At 43.0% G+C, this 16,091-nt stretch overlaps 1 protein-coding gene and 1 pseudogene across 2 annotated transcripts in view; one reads left to right on the top strand and one right to left on the bottom strand.

The window, feature by feature from the left end:
- The window catches only part of dnah1 (dynein, axonemal, heavy chain 1), a 422,195-nt gene that overhangs the window by 251,630 nt on the left and 154,474 nt on the right, over positions 1-16,091 (bottom strand). The gene's annotated exons all lie outside the window — the stretch shown is intronic.
- Positions 5,528-6,228, top strand: LOC148147988 (uncharacterized; annotated as a pseudogene).

The raw sequence follows: 16,091 nt of genomic DNA, 5'->3' as shown, positions 1-16,091 counted from the left end.
CAAGGAAGTCAGGAAAGACCTAAAAAGAGAGCTCAGAAGAGCCAGGAGGAGGCATGAGAAGTTGTTGGCGGATAGGATCAGGGTTAACCCTAAGGCTTTTCATAGGTATGTCAGGACTAAAAGAATGACGAGAGTTAAATTAGAGCCAATCAAGGGTAATAGTGGGAAGTTGTGTGTGGAGTCAGAGGAGATAGGGGAAGCACTAAATAAATATTTTTCGACAGTGTTCACTATAGAAAATGAAAATGTTGGCGAGGAAGATACAGAGATACTTGCATCTAGACTAGAAGAGATTGAGGTTAACAAGGAAGAGGTATTAGAAATACTGCAGAGTGTGAAAATAGACAAGTCCCCTGGGCCGGATGTGATCTATCCTAGGATCCTCTGGGAAGCAAGGGAAGAGATTGCCGAGCCTTTGGCATTGATCTTTAAATCATCATTGTCTACAGGAATAGTGCCTGAGGACCGGAAGGTAGCAAATGTGGTTCCCTTGTTCAAAAAGGGTAGTAGAGACAACCCTGGTAATTACAGATCAGTGAGTCTCACTTCAGTTGTTGGTAAAGTGTTGGAAAAGGTTATAAGAGATAGGATTTATAACCATCTAGAAAAGAATAATCTGATCAGGGACAGTCAGCACGGGGTTTTGTGAAGGGTAGGTCGTGCCTAACGAATCTTATTGACTTTTTTGACAAAGTGACCAAACAGGTAGATGAGAGTAAACAGGTTGATGTGGTGTATATGGATTTCAGCAAGGCGTTCGATAAGGTTGCCCACAGTAGGCTATTATATAAAATGCGGAGGAATGGGATTGTGGGAGACAGAGCAGTTTTGATCAGTAATTGGCTTGCTGAAAGAAAAGAGAGGGTCGTAGTTGATGGAATATGTTCATCTTGGTGTCCAGTTACTAGCAGCGTACCGCAAGGGTCAGTGTTGGGTCCACTGCTGATCGTCATTTTTATAAATGACCTGGATGAGGGCTTAGAAGGGTGGGTTAGTAAATTTGTGGACGACACTAAGGTCGGTGGAGTTGTGGATAGTGACAAAGGATGTAATAGGTTGCAGAGAGACATAGATAGGATGTAGAGCTGGGCTGAGAGGTGGCAAATGGAGTTTAATGTGGACAAGTGTAAGGTGATACACTCTGGATGGAGTAATCGGAATTCAAAGTACTGGGCTAATGGTAAGATTCTTGGGAGTGCAGATGAGCAGAGAGATCTCGGTGTCCATGTACACATTCCTTGAAAGTTGCCACCCAGATTGACAGGGTTGTTAAGAAGGCAAACAGTGTTTTGGCCTTCATTAATAGAGAGATTGAGTTCTGGAACCAGGAGGTTATGCTGCAGCTGTACAAAGCTCTGGTACAGCCACACTTGGAGTATTGTGTACAGTTCTGGTTACCGCATTATAAGAAGGATGTGGAAGCTTTGGAAAGGGTGCAGAGGAGATTTACTAGGATGTTGCCTGGTATGGAAGGAATGTCTTACGAGGAAAGGCTGAGGGCCTTGAGGCTGTTCTCGTTAGAGAGAAGAAGGTTGAGAGGTGACTTAATAGAGACATACAAGATAATCAGAGGGTTAGATAGGGTGGACAGGGACAGCCTTTTCCAAGTATGGGAATGGCAAACACAAGGGGACACAACTTTAAAGTCGGGGAGATAGGTATAAGACACATGTCAGAGGTGGTTTCTTTACTCAGAGAGTAGTAAGGGTATGGAATGCTTTGCGTGCAACGGTAGTAGATTAAGTGCATTTAAGTTGTCATTGGATATGGACGTACATGGAATAGTGTAGGTGGGATGGGCTTCAGATTAGTATGACAGGGCGACGCAACATCGAGGGCCGAAGGGCCTGTACTGAGCTGTAATGTTCTATGTTCTATGATCCCCTGGTTTAATGGTAATGGCACAGTGGCCGATATGCCGGACCATGATGTTGCAGATTGTATGATTTGGCTGCTGTTGATGACCTATAGTGCCTCATGGATGCCCAGTGTTGAATTGCTAGATCTATTTGAAATCTGTCCCATTTAGCATGGTGATAGTGCCACACAACAACAATGAAGGATATTCTTTGTGTGAAGGCAGGTCTTCATCTCCCCAAGGATTATGCAGCAGTCACTCTTACCAATGCTGCCACAGACAGATGCATCTGCAGCCAGCAGGTTGGTAAGGATGAGGTTATCCCCCTTGTTGGTTTCCTTAACCTCTGCCGCAGACCTAGTCCAGCAGCTGTGTCCTTTAGGACTTGACCAGCTCGATCAGTAGTGCTGCTGCTGAACCACTCTTGATGGTGGACATTGAAATCCCCCACCCAGGATACATTTTGCTCCCTTGCCACCATCAGTGCTTCCTCCAAGTTTTCTTCAACATGGAGGAGTACTGATTTATCAACCAAGGGAGGATGGTAGGTGGTAATTATCAGGAGTTTTCCTTGCCCATACTTAACCTGAAGCTATGAGAATTCATGGGGTCCAGAGTCAATGTTGAGGACTCTCAGGACAACTCAATCCTGTTTGTATCCCACTGTGCCTTCCTGCTGGGTCTGTACAACCCATGGAACAGGACATATCCAGGGCTGTTGATGGTGATGTCTGTGACATTGTCTGTGACATTGTCCTTAATGTTTAATTCTCCAAGTATGACTATATCAGGCTGTTGTTTGACTAAGTTGTGAGACAGCTCTGCTAATTTTGGCCCCAGCCCCCAAATGTTCATAAGGAAGTCTTTCCAGGGTCAACAGGGTTGTTTCTCCCATTGTCTTTTCCGGTGTCCAGGTTGATGCCAGGTAGTCTGTCAGTTTCATTTCTTTGTTGAAACTTTGTCATGATTGATACAACTGAGTGGCTTGTGAGATTATTTCAGTGGGCGACGAGAGTCAACCATATTGCTGTGGCTCTGGAGTCACATCAAAATGCCAGACCAGGTGAGCATGGTAGATATCATTCCCTGAAGGACATTTGCGAGTCAGTGAGTTTTTCTGAACAATCGACAATGGTTTCGTGATTATCAGTAGATTCTTAATTCCAGATTTTTTTTATTGAATATGAAATAAAAGAAGGAAGGAGTATGGCAGCATTGATCAAATATACTGGTGTGGTTCTGTTCGCCGAGCTGGGAATTTGTGTTGCAAACGTTTCGTCCCCTGTCTAGGTGACATCCTCAGTGCTTGGGAGCCTCCTGTGAAGACCTTCTGTGATCTTTCCTCCGGCATTTATAGTGGTTTGAATCTGCCGCTTCATCTGTCACGCAGATGACAAGCAACATGAGTTTGACTGGGACAACACTACTATTATAGGACAAGCAAACAGAGAACAGCCAGGGAATTCCTAGAGGCATGGCACTCATCCACTGATTCAATCAACAAGCACATCGACCTGGACCCAATATACCAGCCACTGCAGCGGACAGCTGGAACTGACAATCAGAAGCGGCAGATTCAAACCACTATAAATGCCGGAGGAAAGATCACAGAAGGTCTTCACAGGAGGCTCCCAAGCACTGAGGATGTCACCTAGACAGGGGACAAAATGTCTGCAACACAAATTCCCAGCTCGGCGAACAGAACCACAACAACGAGCACCCTAGCTACAAATCTTTGCTCAAATATACTGTTACAATGCTGTGAAGGGATAGTTTATTTGAGGGTTTAAAGATAGAATCATTTTGGCTCAAATTAAAGGTTGTAGAGGAGCTATTACATTTCTGACTACATACATAAGCCTATCAAATAATGAGAAAGAAAATAGTGGAATGAACTTTTGAGAAGATGCAGGAATTTTAGAGAAGCAACAATGGTAGTTTCAGTGGTCCTAATAGATACAAGGAAAATAATAATGTTAAAAGCAAAAAGGAGAGGAATTTCAAGAGAAACTTTCCGATCAGTATGTTTCTGATTCAATGAGCAAGGAATTTAGTACAGCATAGGAACATGAAGTGGGGTAAATAAAGCATATTTTAATTGGGGAGCATTTGAAAAACAGTGATCATAAAATCATTAGCTATACCATAGTTGTGGAAAAACAAAGAGAATTAAACGTGAAAATGATATATGTTAAAACTGTTAGGAGGCAGACTGGAAACTTAAATTGTACACAACACTTGCCTTCCTTATCATAATTATGGTGTACCTCAAAGCATTTAAAGGTAGTGTTTTGAGTCCAGTGACCTGAGGAAGGATCACCAAGCCTGAAATGTTAGCTCTGATTTCTCTTCACAGATGCTATCAGGCCTGCTAAGCTTTTCCAGCAACTTCTGTTTTCGTTGCTGATTTACACCATTTTCAATTCTTTTGGTTTTTAGTTAAAGGTAAAACTGACTTACACGAGAAAAAAATATTTCATATGGGAATGACATGCCATTTAGTAAAGCAATTGTTCACAGACTGTGCTAGGAATCTGGATAATTAGTATGTATGCATAGAATGTTCAGCGCAATGGCATTATGTTAATCATGTGATGTTTGATCTTGGACCTTGTTTTGCTGTTTACCACTTCAGAAAACTGCTGTCTATTGCTACCAAATTTACAAAGACTATCTACTAATTTTCTTTTCTGAAAGGATTTAAACATTGCATTATGGCAGCTTAATGTTCCAGAATACAAATGCTGGATAGAAAGGGAGGCAAGAGAGGGGGGTGGGGGGAGCGGGTGGTGTGGCATTTTTGATAAGGGATAGCATTACAGCTGTGCTGAGGGAGGATATTCCTGGAAATACATCCAGGGAAGTTATTTGGGTGGAACTGAGAAATAAGAAAGGGATGATAACCTGATTGGGATTATATTACAGACCCCCTAATAGTCAGAGGGAAATTGAGAAACAAACTTGTAAGGAAATCTCAGCTATCTGTAAGAAAAATAGGGTGGTTATGGTAGGGGATTTTAACTTTCCAAAAGTAGTCTGGGACTGCAATAGTGTTAAGGGTTTAGATGGAGAGGAATTTCTTAAGCGTGTACAAGAAAATTTTCTGATTCAGTATGTGGATGTACCTACTCCAGAAGGTGCAACACTTGACTTACTCGAGGGAAATAAGGCAGGGCAGGTGACTGTGGTTCATTGGGGCCAGCGACCATAATTCTATTAGATTTAAAATAATGATGGAAAAGGATAGACCAGATCTAAAAGTTGAAGTTCTAAATTGAAGAAAGGCTAATTTTGACAGTATTAGGCAAGAACTTTCAAAAGCTGATTGGGGGCAGATGTTCACAGGTAAAGGGACGGCTGGAAAATGGGAAGCCTTCAGAAATGAGATAACGAGAATCCAGAGAAAGTATATTCCTATCGGGGTGAAAGGAAAGGCTGGTAGGTATAGGGAATGTTGGATGACTAAAGAAATTGAGGGTTTGGTTAAGAAAAAGAAAGGGGGGATCCAAGAAGGCGGCGACCCAGCAAGTCTGAGTCTATAGTGCTCGTCCCAAGACTTGGGTAAAGTGGGTCACCCACCCCCACCACACTCACCAAATCATTCTTAATAGCTGTTTAATTTAATTAGTTGCTTAGTATTACATTTAAACAGTCTAATATTTAGTAAAAATGACCAAAGGGAAGGGACCCCACAGCTCTCAGCAAGCAAGAACCCCTCCCCCACCCTCTCCAGCTGCAGCTGAGGCGTCCACAGCCGCCACGGGGGACTTAACTACAGTGACAAGCCTTGTGGAGATGATCTCCAAGCTGGATGCGAAGATCGATGGTTTTATCGAGGAGTCCCGAAATCGATGGGACTCACTCTCGGCTGCGCTGCAGAAGCACAACCGAGACATTAAGGAGATCGAGCGCCGAGTCGGAGGGGCGGAGCTAAAGGCCACGATCTCCGAAACCACAGCGTAATCGGCCGTGGATCAGGTCCGGACTCTCGTACAGCGAGTCTGGACCTCAGAGAATTACATTGATGACCTCGATAATATTCGTTTGCTGGGCCTTCCCGAACAGGAAGAGGAAGGCCAGCTTATAGCGTTCCTCGAGCAGTGGCTGCCACAGCTTTTAAATCTGGAAGCTGGATCAGGCCAGATAAGGGTGGAATGGGCCTACCGGGTCGCAATACGCGGGCCCGGCTCGAACCAGCGCCCACGCCCGGTCCTGTTCCGGCTGCAGAGCTATAGGGAGAGGCAAATACTCCTAGAAGCTTCTAGAAATCTTGGAAAAGACCCCCAAGCTATGATCTATAAAGGATCCAAGATCATGTTATTCCAGGACTTTTCCCCAGTTCTGGTCCGAAAGAGGAAGGCATTCGATGAGGCAAAGAAGCGTTTAAGGGACTTAAATATTCAGTACTCCTTACGCTACCCAGCGACGCTACGCTTTAACCATGAAGGATCCGTGTATAACTTCGGATCACCAGAAAAGGCTAAGGAATTCTTGGACTCTCTTAGATAAACTGTAAGAGATAATGGATGTTGGTTTGCCTTTCCCCCCGCTTTGGTTTATATCCCCCCTTTTTTTTCTTTTTCTTACCTTACTGTTTAATATTATCATGGAGGGGGGGGGGGGGGGGGGAAGAGGGATTTAATTTTCTCCTCCCCTTGGGGTTGTTTTCTTTTAGTATTTTATGTATATATGTGGGTATGTATGTATATGTGTGTAAATATATATATATGTTACTCTATTTTACCTCTGTCTTTAGGAGCGGGGTTGTTTCTCCCTTGTTATTTTGTATTATTATATTTAATTATTATTTGTTGAGGTTGTAATTTTATAGTTATATGTTTATATATGGTATTAACATTACCAAATATATCCAGGTGTTGGTGTGGGTGGGGGTAGGGTGCTCACTGTTAACTCTAGCTTTGTATTATATCTGAATTCTCCTCATTTTATTGAGGACCGCCTGGGTCAAGGGTGGGGCATTGGTTGGGAGAGGATATGATGGACTTTTGGAGAGGAAGTAACACCCCCTGGGAACAAGGGGGAAAATCTCCACTTAGATACCCTTTATTTTTTTTAAATTTAGAAATTGTTTTTTATTATACTGTTGTGAGTGTATTAGAGAGCCTTTATATTTGTAAATTTTATATGCTCTACGCTCGGGATGTTTTGGATAGGGTTCCCCCTCCCGAGGGGTCTCAGATTTGCCCAGATGATTATGGTTGATCAGTCGGTTAAGTGGTGCACCTGGAATGTCAAGGGGAGTAATTCGCCAGTCAAAAGGAAGAAAATATTATCAAATCTTAAGAAAGAAAGAGTTGATATAGCTCTCCTACAGGAGACACACCTGACGGATAAAGAACACTTGAAATTACGACAGGGTGGATTTGATCAGGCCTTTTTTTCTTCTTTTAGCTCAAAAAGCAGGGGAGTTGTTATTCTTGTTCAGAAGAATTTCCCTCTCAAAATCCTAAATCAGATAAACGATGAATCTGGGCGATATATTTTGATTAAAGCCGTTATAAGTGGAGAGGAATATGGGATTTTAAATTTGCACTGCCCCCCGGCACACCCCTTTAAATTTATAACGGAAGCCTTTTCAAAATTGATGGCATTTGGTGCCTGTCATACAATTATAGGGGGAGACTTTAATTGTATTATGGATCCGGAAATAGATAGAATTCCCAAGAGTCCTGCAGGAGTATCTCCCAGATCTAGACAATTGATGGATCTGAACAAAGAATTAGGATTAGTAGATGTATGGAGATGTCTTCATCCACAGGGCAGAGATTTTTCTTTCTACTCCAATCCACATAAATGTCATACCAGAATTGATATGTTTTTTGCCCCCTCGATTTTTAAAAATTCCATATCATCCTGTAAAATAGGTAGTATAGTAATTTCCGACCACGCTGCTGTATATATGGAAACTAAGGCGAGGAACAATGGGACATCCCCTCGGCATTGGCGTACGGACCCCTTCCGAATGAAAGATAGTAAATTTGTAAGTACTTCTCTCAAGAATTTAAAACTTTTTTAGAAATTAATTCAGGTACGGCTAGCAACCCATCAATGATGTGGGAGACCATCAAAGCTTACACGCAAGGTTTGATCATCTCCTACTCAGCGACCCAGAAAAAATTGAAGGGAGAACAACAACAGCGTCTGCTTGAAGCTCGCTTAAAAGCAGCTGAAACAGCATACACTAATAGACCTTCTATTATTAAATTGCAAAGTATTACGGTTCTTAGGACAGCTCTAAACACTACACTTACTCAAACGGCTAAGAGGGAAATATTATTTGCAAAACAAAGGTTATATGAATATGGCGACAAACTGAGTAGATACTTAGCATTTCTTGCAAAGAAAAAAAAAAGGCCCCTCAGCCTATTACATCTATCAAGGAAAGTACGGGTATTTTGACTCATGATCATAAAAAGATTAATGCGATCTTTAGAGAATTTTATTCTGAGTTATATAAATCGCAGGATTGTGAAGATAGGACTAGGAGGATGCAGTCATTTTAAAAAAATTTGACCTTTCCGGGCCTAACTCCGGAATAGGTATCGGTCCTAAATGCTCCTCTAACAGTCCAAGAAATACTTGATGCAATTAGGCAACTTCAGAGCGGTAAGGCACCGGGCCCAGATGGTTTTCAAACTGAATTCTATAAAGAATTTACAGAAATATTGGCTAGTCCACTTATGGACATGTATAACTATGCATATAGTCAGGGCTGTCTCCCGCCTTCGCTGAAAGAGGCAAATATCTCTCTTATCCTTAAAAAAGGAAAGGATCCAGAAGATTGTGCATCATACAGACCAATATCCTTGCTAAATGTAGATTTTAAAATCCTTTCTAAAACGTTAGCACTGAGACTAGAAAGGGTACTGCCACATATTATAAAGGAGGATCAGACGGGGTTTATTAAGGGCCATAGATCATCCAATAATATTAGAAGGGTTTTGAATATGATTCAAGCCTGTCATCAGGGAAAGATACGAGGAGTAGTAGTTTCATTAGACGAGGAAAAGGCATTTGATAAGGTTGAATGGTCATATTTGTTTTACACATTGGAACGGTTTGGCGTTGGACAGGTGTTTACCAAATGGGTCTCAACATTGTATAGTGATCCCAAAGCAGTTGTGGTTACCAATGGATTAGGTTCGGATAGCTTCAGTGTGGGTAGGGGCTGCCGTCAGGGATGTCCTCTCTCGCCATTGTTATTTACGCTAATAATTGAACCACTAGCAGAAGCTATACGAGCTGATCCTAATATAACGGCCCCGAGGATTGGTACAAGTAAAAATAAAATTACCCTTTATGCAGATGATGTTCTTCTATTCCTCAGTAATCCTCTGATGTCCGTACCTCACCTAATCCAAGTTATTAATACATTTAGCGCATTCTCAGGCTATAAAATTAATTTTTCAAAATCGGAGGCTATGCCAATAGGTGGCCTTCCTATGACACCCCATTTAGTGGACAGATCCCTTTTTCCCTTTCGTTGGTCCCTGGAGGGCTTCTTATATTTAGGCATTTTTATTACTCCAGTATTTGGTCAGTTGTATAAGACTAATTTTATGCATTTACTGGAAAGCATAAGGCAGGACCTCCAGCCATGGGGAGACCTTCCAATTTCCTGGTTGGGTAGAATAGCACTAATTAAAATGAATGTCCTGCCCCCTCTCCTATCCTCTGAGAATGCTTCCGGTGATGCTGCCGGGGATGGCTCTACGTAAATTATATGGCTGGCTGGGTTCCTTTATCTGGAATCATAGACGGCCCCTCATTAAGCTGAAGAAGCTACAGCTTCCACAGACAAGGGGAGGATTGGACTTCCCAGATTTTAGGAAATATCATTTAAGTTCCCTATTAAGTTACATAGCTGATTGGGTCTTGTCTGATCCACAATCAATCTGGTTGGACATCGAGGCCTCTCAAATAAAATACCCACTTATTAACCTTTTATTTTCAGACAAGAGGAAAATCATTACAGATCACTGTAAAAACCCTATAATACTGAATACAATCAAGGCTTGGAATATAATGCGGCAAAATGAGGGTAATTCACATAAAACATCCCCCTACGCACCGATCGTGGGAGCATGAGGATTCCAACCGGGATTTACAGATGCCACTTTTAAACTCTGGAGATCCATGTCTAGGGGACCTATTTAAAGATGGGGTCCTGATGTCTTTTGAACAGCTGCGTCAGAAATTCGGATTACCTAATGGAGACCTCTTTCGATACTTCCAAATTCGAGACTATATACAGAAGAAGACTACGTTATTAGATAGTCTTTATAAATCAGATAGAGAATGTAGTGTCCTACAACCAGTGGGGGTATCTTCCATCAGTACTATTTATCATTTACTCCATGATGAAGTATCAGGAGATGTGGATAATCTGCTTAAAACATGGGATCAGGATTTGGGACTAGAAATCTCGATAGAAACATGGAATGATATTTGGGAAAACGCTAGAAGAATTACTATCTGTAACAGAACCCAGGCTATCCAGCTGAAGATACTTTATAGGGCCCATATAGCACCGGTTCGATTGGCAAAATTTAAGGCAGGAGCATCTCCAATGTGTCCCAAATGCAAAATAGAGGTGGGCACTCTTGTACATTGCCTATGGACCTGTTATAAGATCCGTAGATATTGGACTAAAGTAGCAAGTACCCTGACAGAAATTTTAGGAATGGAAATTAAAGTGGACCCTGTATCTCTCCTTTTGGGCTTTTCGAACTTTCCCTCCCTGGACATGTATGGGAAGAGACTATTTTCTATTCTCTCTTTCTGTGCAAGGAAAAATATTTTGGTGAACTGGGTGGCTGAGGGCCCCCTTGGACTTTCAAATTGGCACAGATTAATTATGGAATGTATTCCCCTTGACTTCCTTACAAATATGGTGCACCGAAAGACCGAATTATTTTATAAAATATGGCAGCCCTTCTTGAATTACATAAACACAGATATTTCGGCTATCCTAACAAGGGCTTTTATTTAATTGAGATTACAAACCTGGCTGGTCCGGGGCCCCTGAGGAGAGGAATCCCGCACGAATACGGGTTTTATTACATTTGATGTTAACACATTCCAAGCATGTAAGAGACTTAAATATACAATCTGGTTAGTTGTAGGTTAGATTAGTAGACGGTTGAGTTTTGTTTTTTTTTCTTTTTCGGTATTTTTTTTTCTTTTGTTAAATTTTGGCTAATGTATATTTGATTTAATTGTATATCAATGTTTGTATTTGAGAGTTTAGTTTAGTTTATTTTTGTAAACTTGTAAAAATGTTAAATTTCTCATAAAAATATCTATAAAAAAAAAGAAAAAGAAGGAAGCATATGTAAGGTATAGACAGGATAGATCGAGTGAACCCTTAGAAGAGTATAAAGGAAGTAGGAGTATACTTAAGGGAGAAATCAGGAAGGCAAAATGTGGACATGAGATAGCTTTGGCAAATAGAATTAAGGAGAATCCAAAGAGTTTTTACAAATACAGTCAGGACAAAAGGGTAACTAGGAAGAGAATAGGGCCCCTCAAAGATCAGCAAGGTGGCCTTTGTGTGGAGCCACAGAAAATGGGGGAGATAATAAATGAGCATTTTGCATCAGTATTTAGTGTGGAAAAGGATATGGAAGATATAGACTGTAGGGAAATAGATGGTGACATCTTGGAAAATGTCCATAAAATGTCCATATTACAGAGGAGGAAGTGCTGAATATCTTGAAACGCATGAAGACTGGAGGTTGGCTAACGTAGTGTCACTGCTTAAGAAAGGTGGTAAGGACAAGCCAGGGAATTATAGACCAGGGAACCTGACGTCGGTGGTGGGCATGTTGTTGTTGGAGGGAATCCTGAGGGACAGGATGTACATGTATTTGGAAAGGCAAGGACAGATTAGGGATAGTCAACATGGCTTTGTGTGTGGGAAATCATGTCTCACAAACTTGATTGAGTTTTTTGAGGAAGTAACAAAGAGGATTGATGAGGGCAGAGCAGCAGATGTGATCTATATGGACTTCAGTAAGGGGTTCGACAAGGTTCCCCACGGGAGACTGATTAGCAAGGTTAGATCTCACAGAATACAGGGTGAACTAGCCATTTGGATACAGAACTGGCTCAAAGGTAGAAGATGGAGAGTGGTGGTGGAGGGTTGGTTTTCAGACTGGATGCCTGTGACCAGTGGAGTGCCACAAGGATCGGTGCTGGGTCCTCTACGTTTTGCCATTTACATAAATGATTTGGATGCGAGCATAAGAGGTACAGTTAGTAAGTTTGCAGATGACACCAAAATTGGAGGTGTAGTGGACAGCGAAGAATGTTACCTCAGATTACAAAAGGATCGTGATCAGATGAGCCAATGGGCTGAGATGTGACAGATGGAGTTTAACTCAGATAAATGCGAGGTGCTGCATTTTGGGAAAGCAAGTCTTCGCAGGACTTATACACTTAATGGTAAGGTCCTAGGGAGTGTTGCTGAACAAAGAGACCTTGGAATGCAGGTTCATAGCTCCGTGAAAGTGGAGTCGCAGGTAGATTGGATAGTGAAGGAGGCATTTGATATGCTTTCCTTTATTGGTCAGAGTCTTGCGTACAGGAGTTGGGAGGTCATGTTGCGGTTGTAGAGGATATTGGTTAGGCCACTGTTGGAATATTGCATGCAACTTTGTCTCCTTCCTATTGGAAAGATGTTGTGAAACTTGAAAGGGTTCAGAAAAGATTCACAGGGATGTTGCCAAGGTTGGAGGATTTAAGCTATACGGGGAGGCTGAACAGGCTGGGACTCTTTTCATGGAGCGTCGGAGGCTGAGGGGTGACCTTATAGAGGTTTACAAATTTTTAAGGGGCATGGATAGGGTAAATAGGCAAAGTCTTTTCTCTGGGGTCAGGGAGTCCAGAACTAGAGGGCATAAGTTTAGGGTGAGAGGGGAAAGATATAAAAGAGACCTAAGGGGCAACTTTTTCACGCAGAGGGTGATATGTGTATGGAATGAGCTGCCAGAGGAAGTGGTGGAGGCTGGTACAATTGCAACATTTAAGAGGCATTTGGATGGGTATATGATTAGGAAGGGTTTGGAGGGATATGGGCCGGTGGCAGGTGGGACTAGATTGGGTTTGGATAGCTGGTCGGCATGGACGGGTTGGACGGAAGGGTCTGTTTCTATGCTGTACATGATGCTGGGTAATCCAAGATGGAGGACGGGAAAAATTTCTGGCTGTAATAGTTGCTCCTTTTTTGAGGTATTTTAGATGCTAGAGGTGATTTCCTCGAATTCCAGGAGCAGCAATAACTGTTTTATATGCTGATGCATTGTTTTGGAACTTTGGAAAAAAGAAGCCAAAATAACAGCAGTTTTAAAAGGGAAAAGAAAAAACAAAGGAAGCACATGGTGAGGACAGTACAGGAGAGAGGGAGAGGGAGAGAGAGAGAGAGAGAGAAAACCTGCACAGCTACTGCCTTTGCTGTTTCGAATTCATGCATCGCTCGACATTGGAGTGCATCTGGGAAAATTGACAAACAGTCAAATTCACAACTGATCTTGGAGGAACTGTTGGGCGAAGTTCACAGCACAGAATCAGATAAGTTAATCATAGTTTTAAGTGTGTCCAATAGAAAGGCTGCAATAGTGAGTAGAGTGGGTTCTTTCTTGCTATTTTGTTTTTGGAGATACGTCTCTTGATTAAACTTAAAATATAAGCCATAACTACTAATTTAACCTGGGTAAAAGCAAATTACTGCGGATGCTGGAATCTGAAACCAAAAGACAAAATGCTGGAAAATTTCAGCAGGTCTGGCAGCATCTGTAAGGAGAGAAAAGAGCTTACGTTTCGAGTCTGACTGACCCTTTGTCAAAGCCAAAAAAAGGGAGAAAGAGGGAAGTATTTATACTAAGCTAAGAGAAGGTGAGTCATGGCTCCAGAAGCAAAGGTAGCAATAAAGAGATGATAATGACAGTGCATAGAGAGATTATAGGGAGATTAGGAGCTGTGAATGACCAAGGCTGAAGCCAGTGCTATGTGACAAAATCTTTGGGGGATGGGGGCGATGGGTGAAGCAGAGGCAAAATGGAAAACAGGGGAGAAGGGTAGCAAAGGGGGAAGAGGAGAGGAAAAAGGTGATGAGAGAGTGGGGAGCGAAAGAGCGATAATCAAGAAATAAGAGGTACAGAACAGTGAAAAAAAAAATAAAAAAAGATAAATAAAATAAATGAAATAAAATTATGGAGCAGAATGAAAACAGAGGGGTCGAGGTGGGATAATCATCTGAAGTTGTTGAATTCAATGTTGAGACCGGCAGGCTGTAACATGCCTAGTCGGAAGATACTGTTCCTCCAGTTTGTGTTGAGCTTCACTGGAACATTGCAGCAGGCCAAGGACAGACATGTGGGCATAGGAGCAGGATTGTGTGTTAAAGTGGCAAGCCACAGGAAGGTCTGGGATCTGGTTGCGTACAGACCAAAGGTGCTCAGCAAAGCGATCACCCAGTCGGCGTTATGTCTCTCTGATATAGGGGAGACCACATTGGGAGCAACGAATACAATAGATCAAATTGAAAGAGGTACAAGTGAAACGCTGCTTAATCTGAAATGAGTGTCTGGGGCCTTGGATGGTGAGCATGGAAGAGGTAAAGGGGCAGGTGTTGCACCTTCTGTGATTGCATGGGAAGGTGCCGTGTTGATGGGAGAGGTGTTAAGTGTGATGGAGGAGTGGGCTAGGTTGTCCCGGAGGGAATGATCTCTGCAGAATGCAGACAGGGGGAGAGAAGGGAAGATATGTTTAGTGGTGGTGTCGTGTTGGAGTTGGTGAAAATGGCGGAGGATTATTCTTTGCATGTGAAGGCTGGTGGGGTGAAAGGTGAGAACAAGAGGGACCCTATCCTTGTTCTGGGAGTGAGGGTCATGGCGCGGGAGATGGACCGCACGCTGTCGAGAGCCCTGTCAACAACTGTAGGTGGAAAGCCACGGTTGGAGAAGAAGGAGTACATATTAAGAGCACCACTTTGGAAAGTGGCCTCATCGGAACAAATGTGGCGGAGGCAAAGGAGCTGAGAGAATGGGATAGAGTCCTTATAGGACATAGGGTGAGAAGAGCTGCAGTCCAGATAGCTGTGGGAGTCAGTGGGAATGTAATGGATATTAGTGGATAGACTATTGCCGGAAATGGAGACAGAAAGGTCAAGGTAAGGAAGGCAAGTGTTGGAGATGGACCAGGTGAAGGTGATGGAGGGATGGAAACTAGAAGTGAAGTTTATGAATTTTTCCAGATCAGGACGAGAGCATGAAGCCGCACCGAAATAGTCATCGATGTACTAATAAAGTCATCGATGTACCGATAAAGCAGTTGTGGGAGCGGACCCAGGTAGGCCTGGAACAAGAAATGTTCCACATACCCCATGAAAAGGCAGGCATAGCTAGGACCCATGCGGGTACCCATTGCTACAACTTTGATTTGGAGAAAATGGGATGAGTTGAAGGAGAAGTTGTTGAGAGAGAGAGACCAAGTTCAGCCAGGTGGAGGAGAGTGGTGGTGGATGGAGATTGTTTGGGCCTCTTTTCGAGAAAGAAGTGAAGAGCTTTCAAGACATCTTGGTGTGGGATTGGGGTGTAAAGAGATTGCACGTCCATAGTGAATAGAAGGTGGCTAGGGCCTGCGAATTGAAAGCTGTCAATGTGTCGCAGGGCATCAGAGGGATCCCGGATGTAGATGGGGAGGGAGTAAACCAGAGGAGTAAGGAGGAAATAAGTTCAGTGGGGCAGGAGCATGCTGACACAATGGGCCTGCCGGGATAGTCCTTCTTGTGGATTTTGGGGAGTAGGTAGAAGCGGGCTGTCCGGGGTTGGGAGACTATGAGGTTGGAAGCTGTGGGCGGGGGGGGAGGCGTTCGGAGGAAATGAGGTCAGTCACGGTGTTGGAGACAATGGCTTGATGCTCAGTGGTGTGGTCATGCTCCAGGGGGAGGTAGGAGGAGGAATCTGAGAGTTGGCACTCAGCCTCTGCGAGGTAAAGGTCAGTACGCCAGACGGCAACCCCCTTTGTCAGCAGATTTGATAACAAGGTTGGGGTTGGACCTAAGGGAGCGAAGGGCAGAAAGTTCGGATGGAGAGAAGTTGGAATGGGTAAGAGGGGCAGAGAAATTAAGGCGGCCAATTTAACCTGGGGCAGTGTTTTGTAGAGGAATAAGACGGTGTTATTTTCTGGGTCTGTAGATTGTGATGGAGCC

The sequence above is a fragment of the Chiloscyllium plagiosum genome, unplaced genomic scaffold (assembly GCF_037043375.1).
Source record: "Chiloscyllium plagiosum isolate Xiang-an unplaced genomic scaffold, Cpla_swu_hap1 HiC_scaffold_14, whole genome shotgun sequence".
NCBI lineage: Eukaryota > Metazoa > Chordata > Chondrichthyes > Orectolobiformes > Hemiscylliidae > Chiloscyllium > Chiloscyllium plagiosum.
The sequence above is the reverse complement of the archived record's forward strand: the minus strand, read 5'-3'. Positions and strand labels throughout refer to the sequence as shown.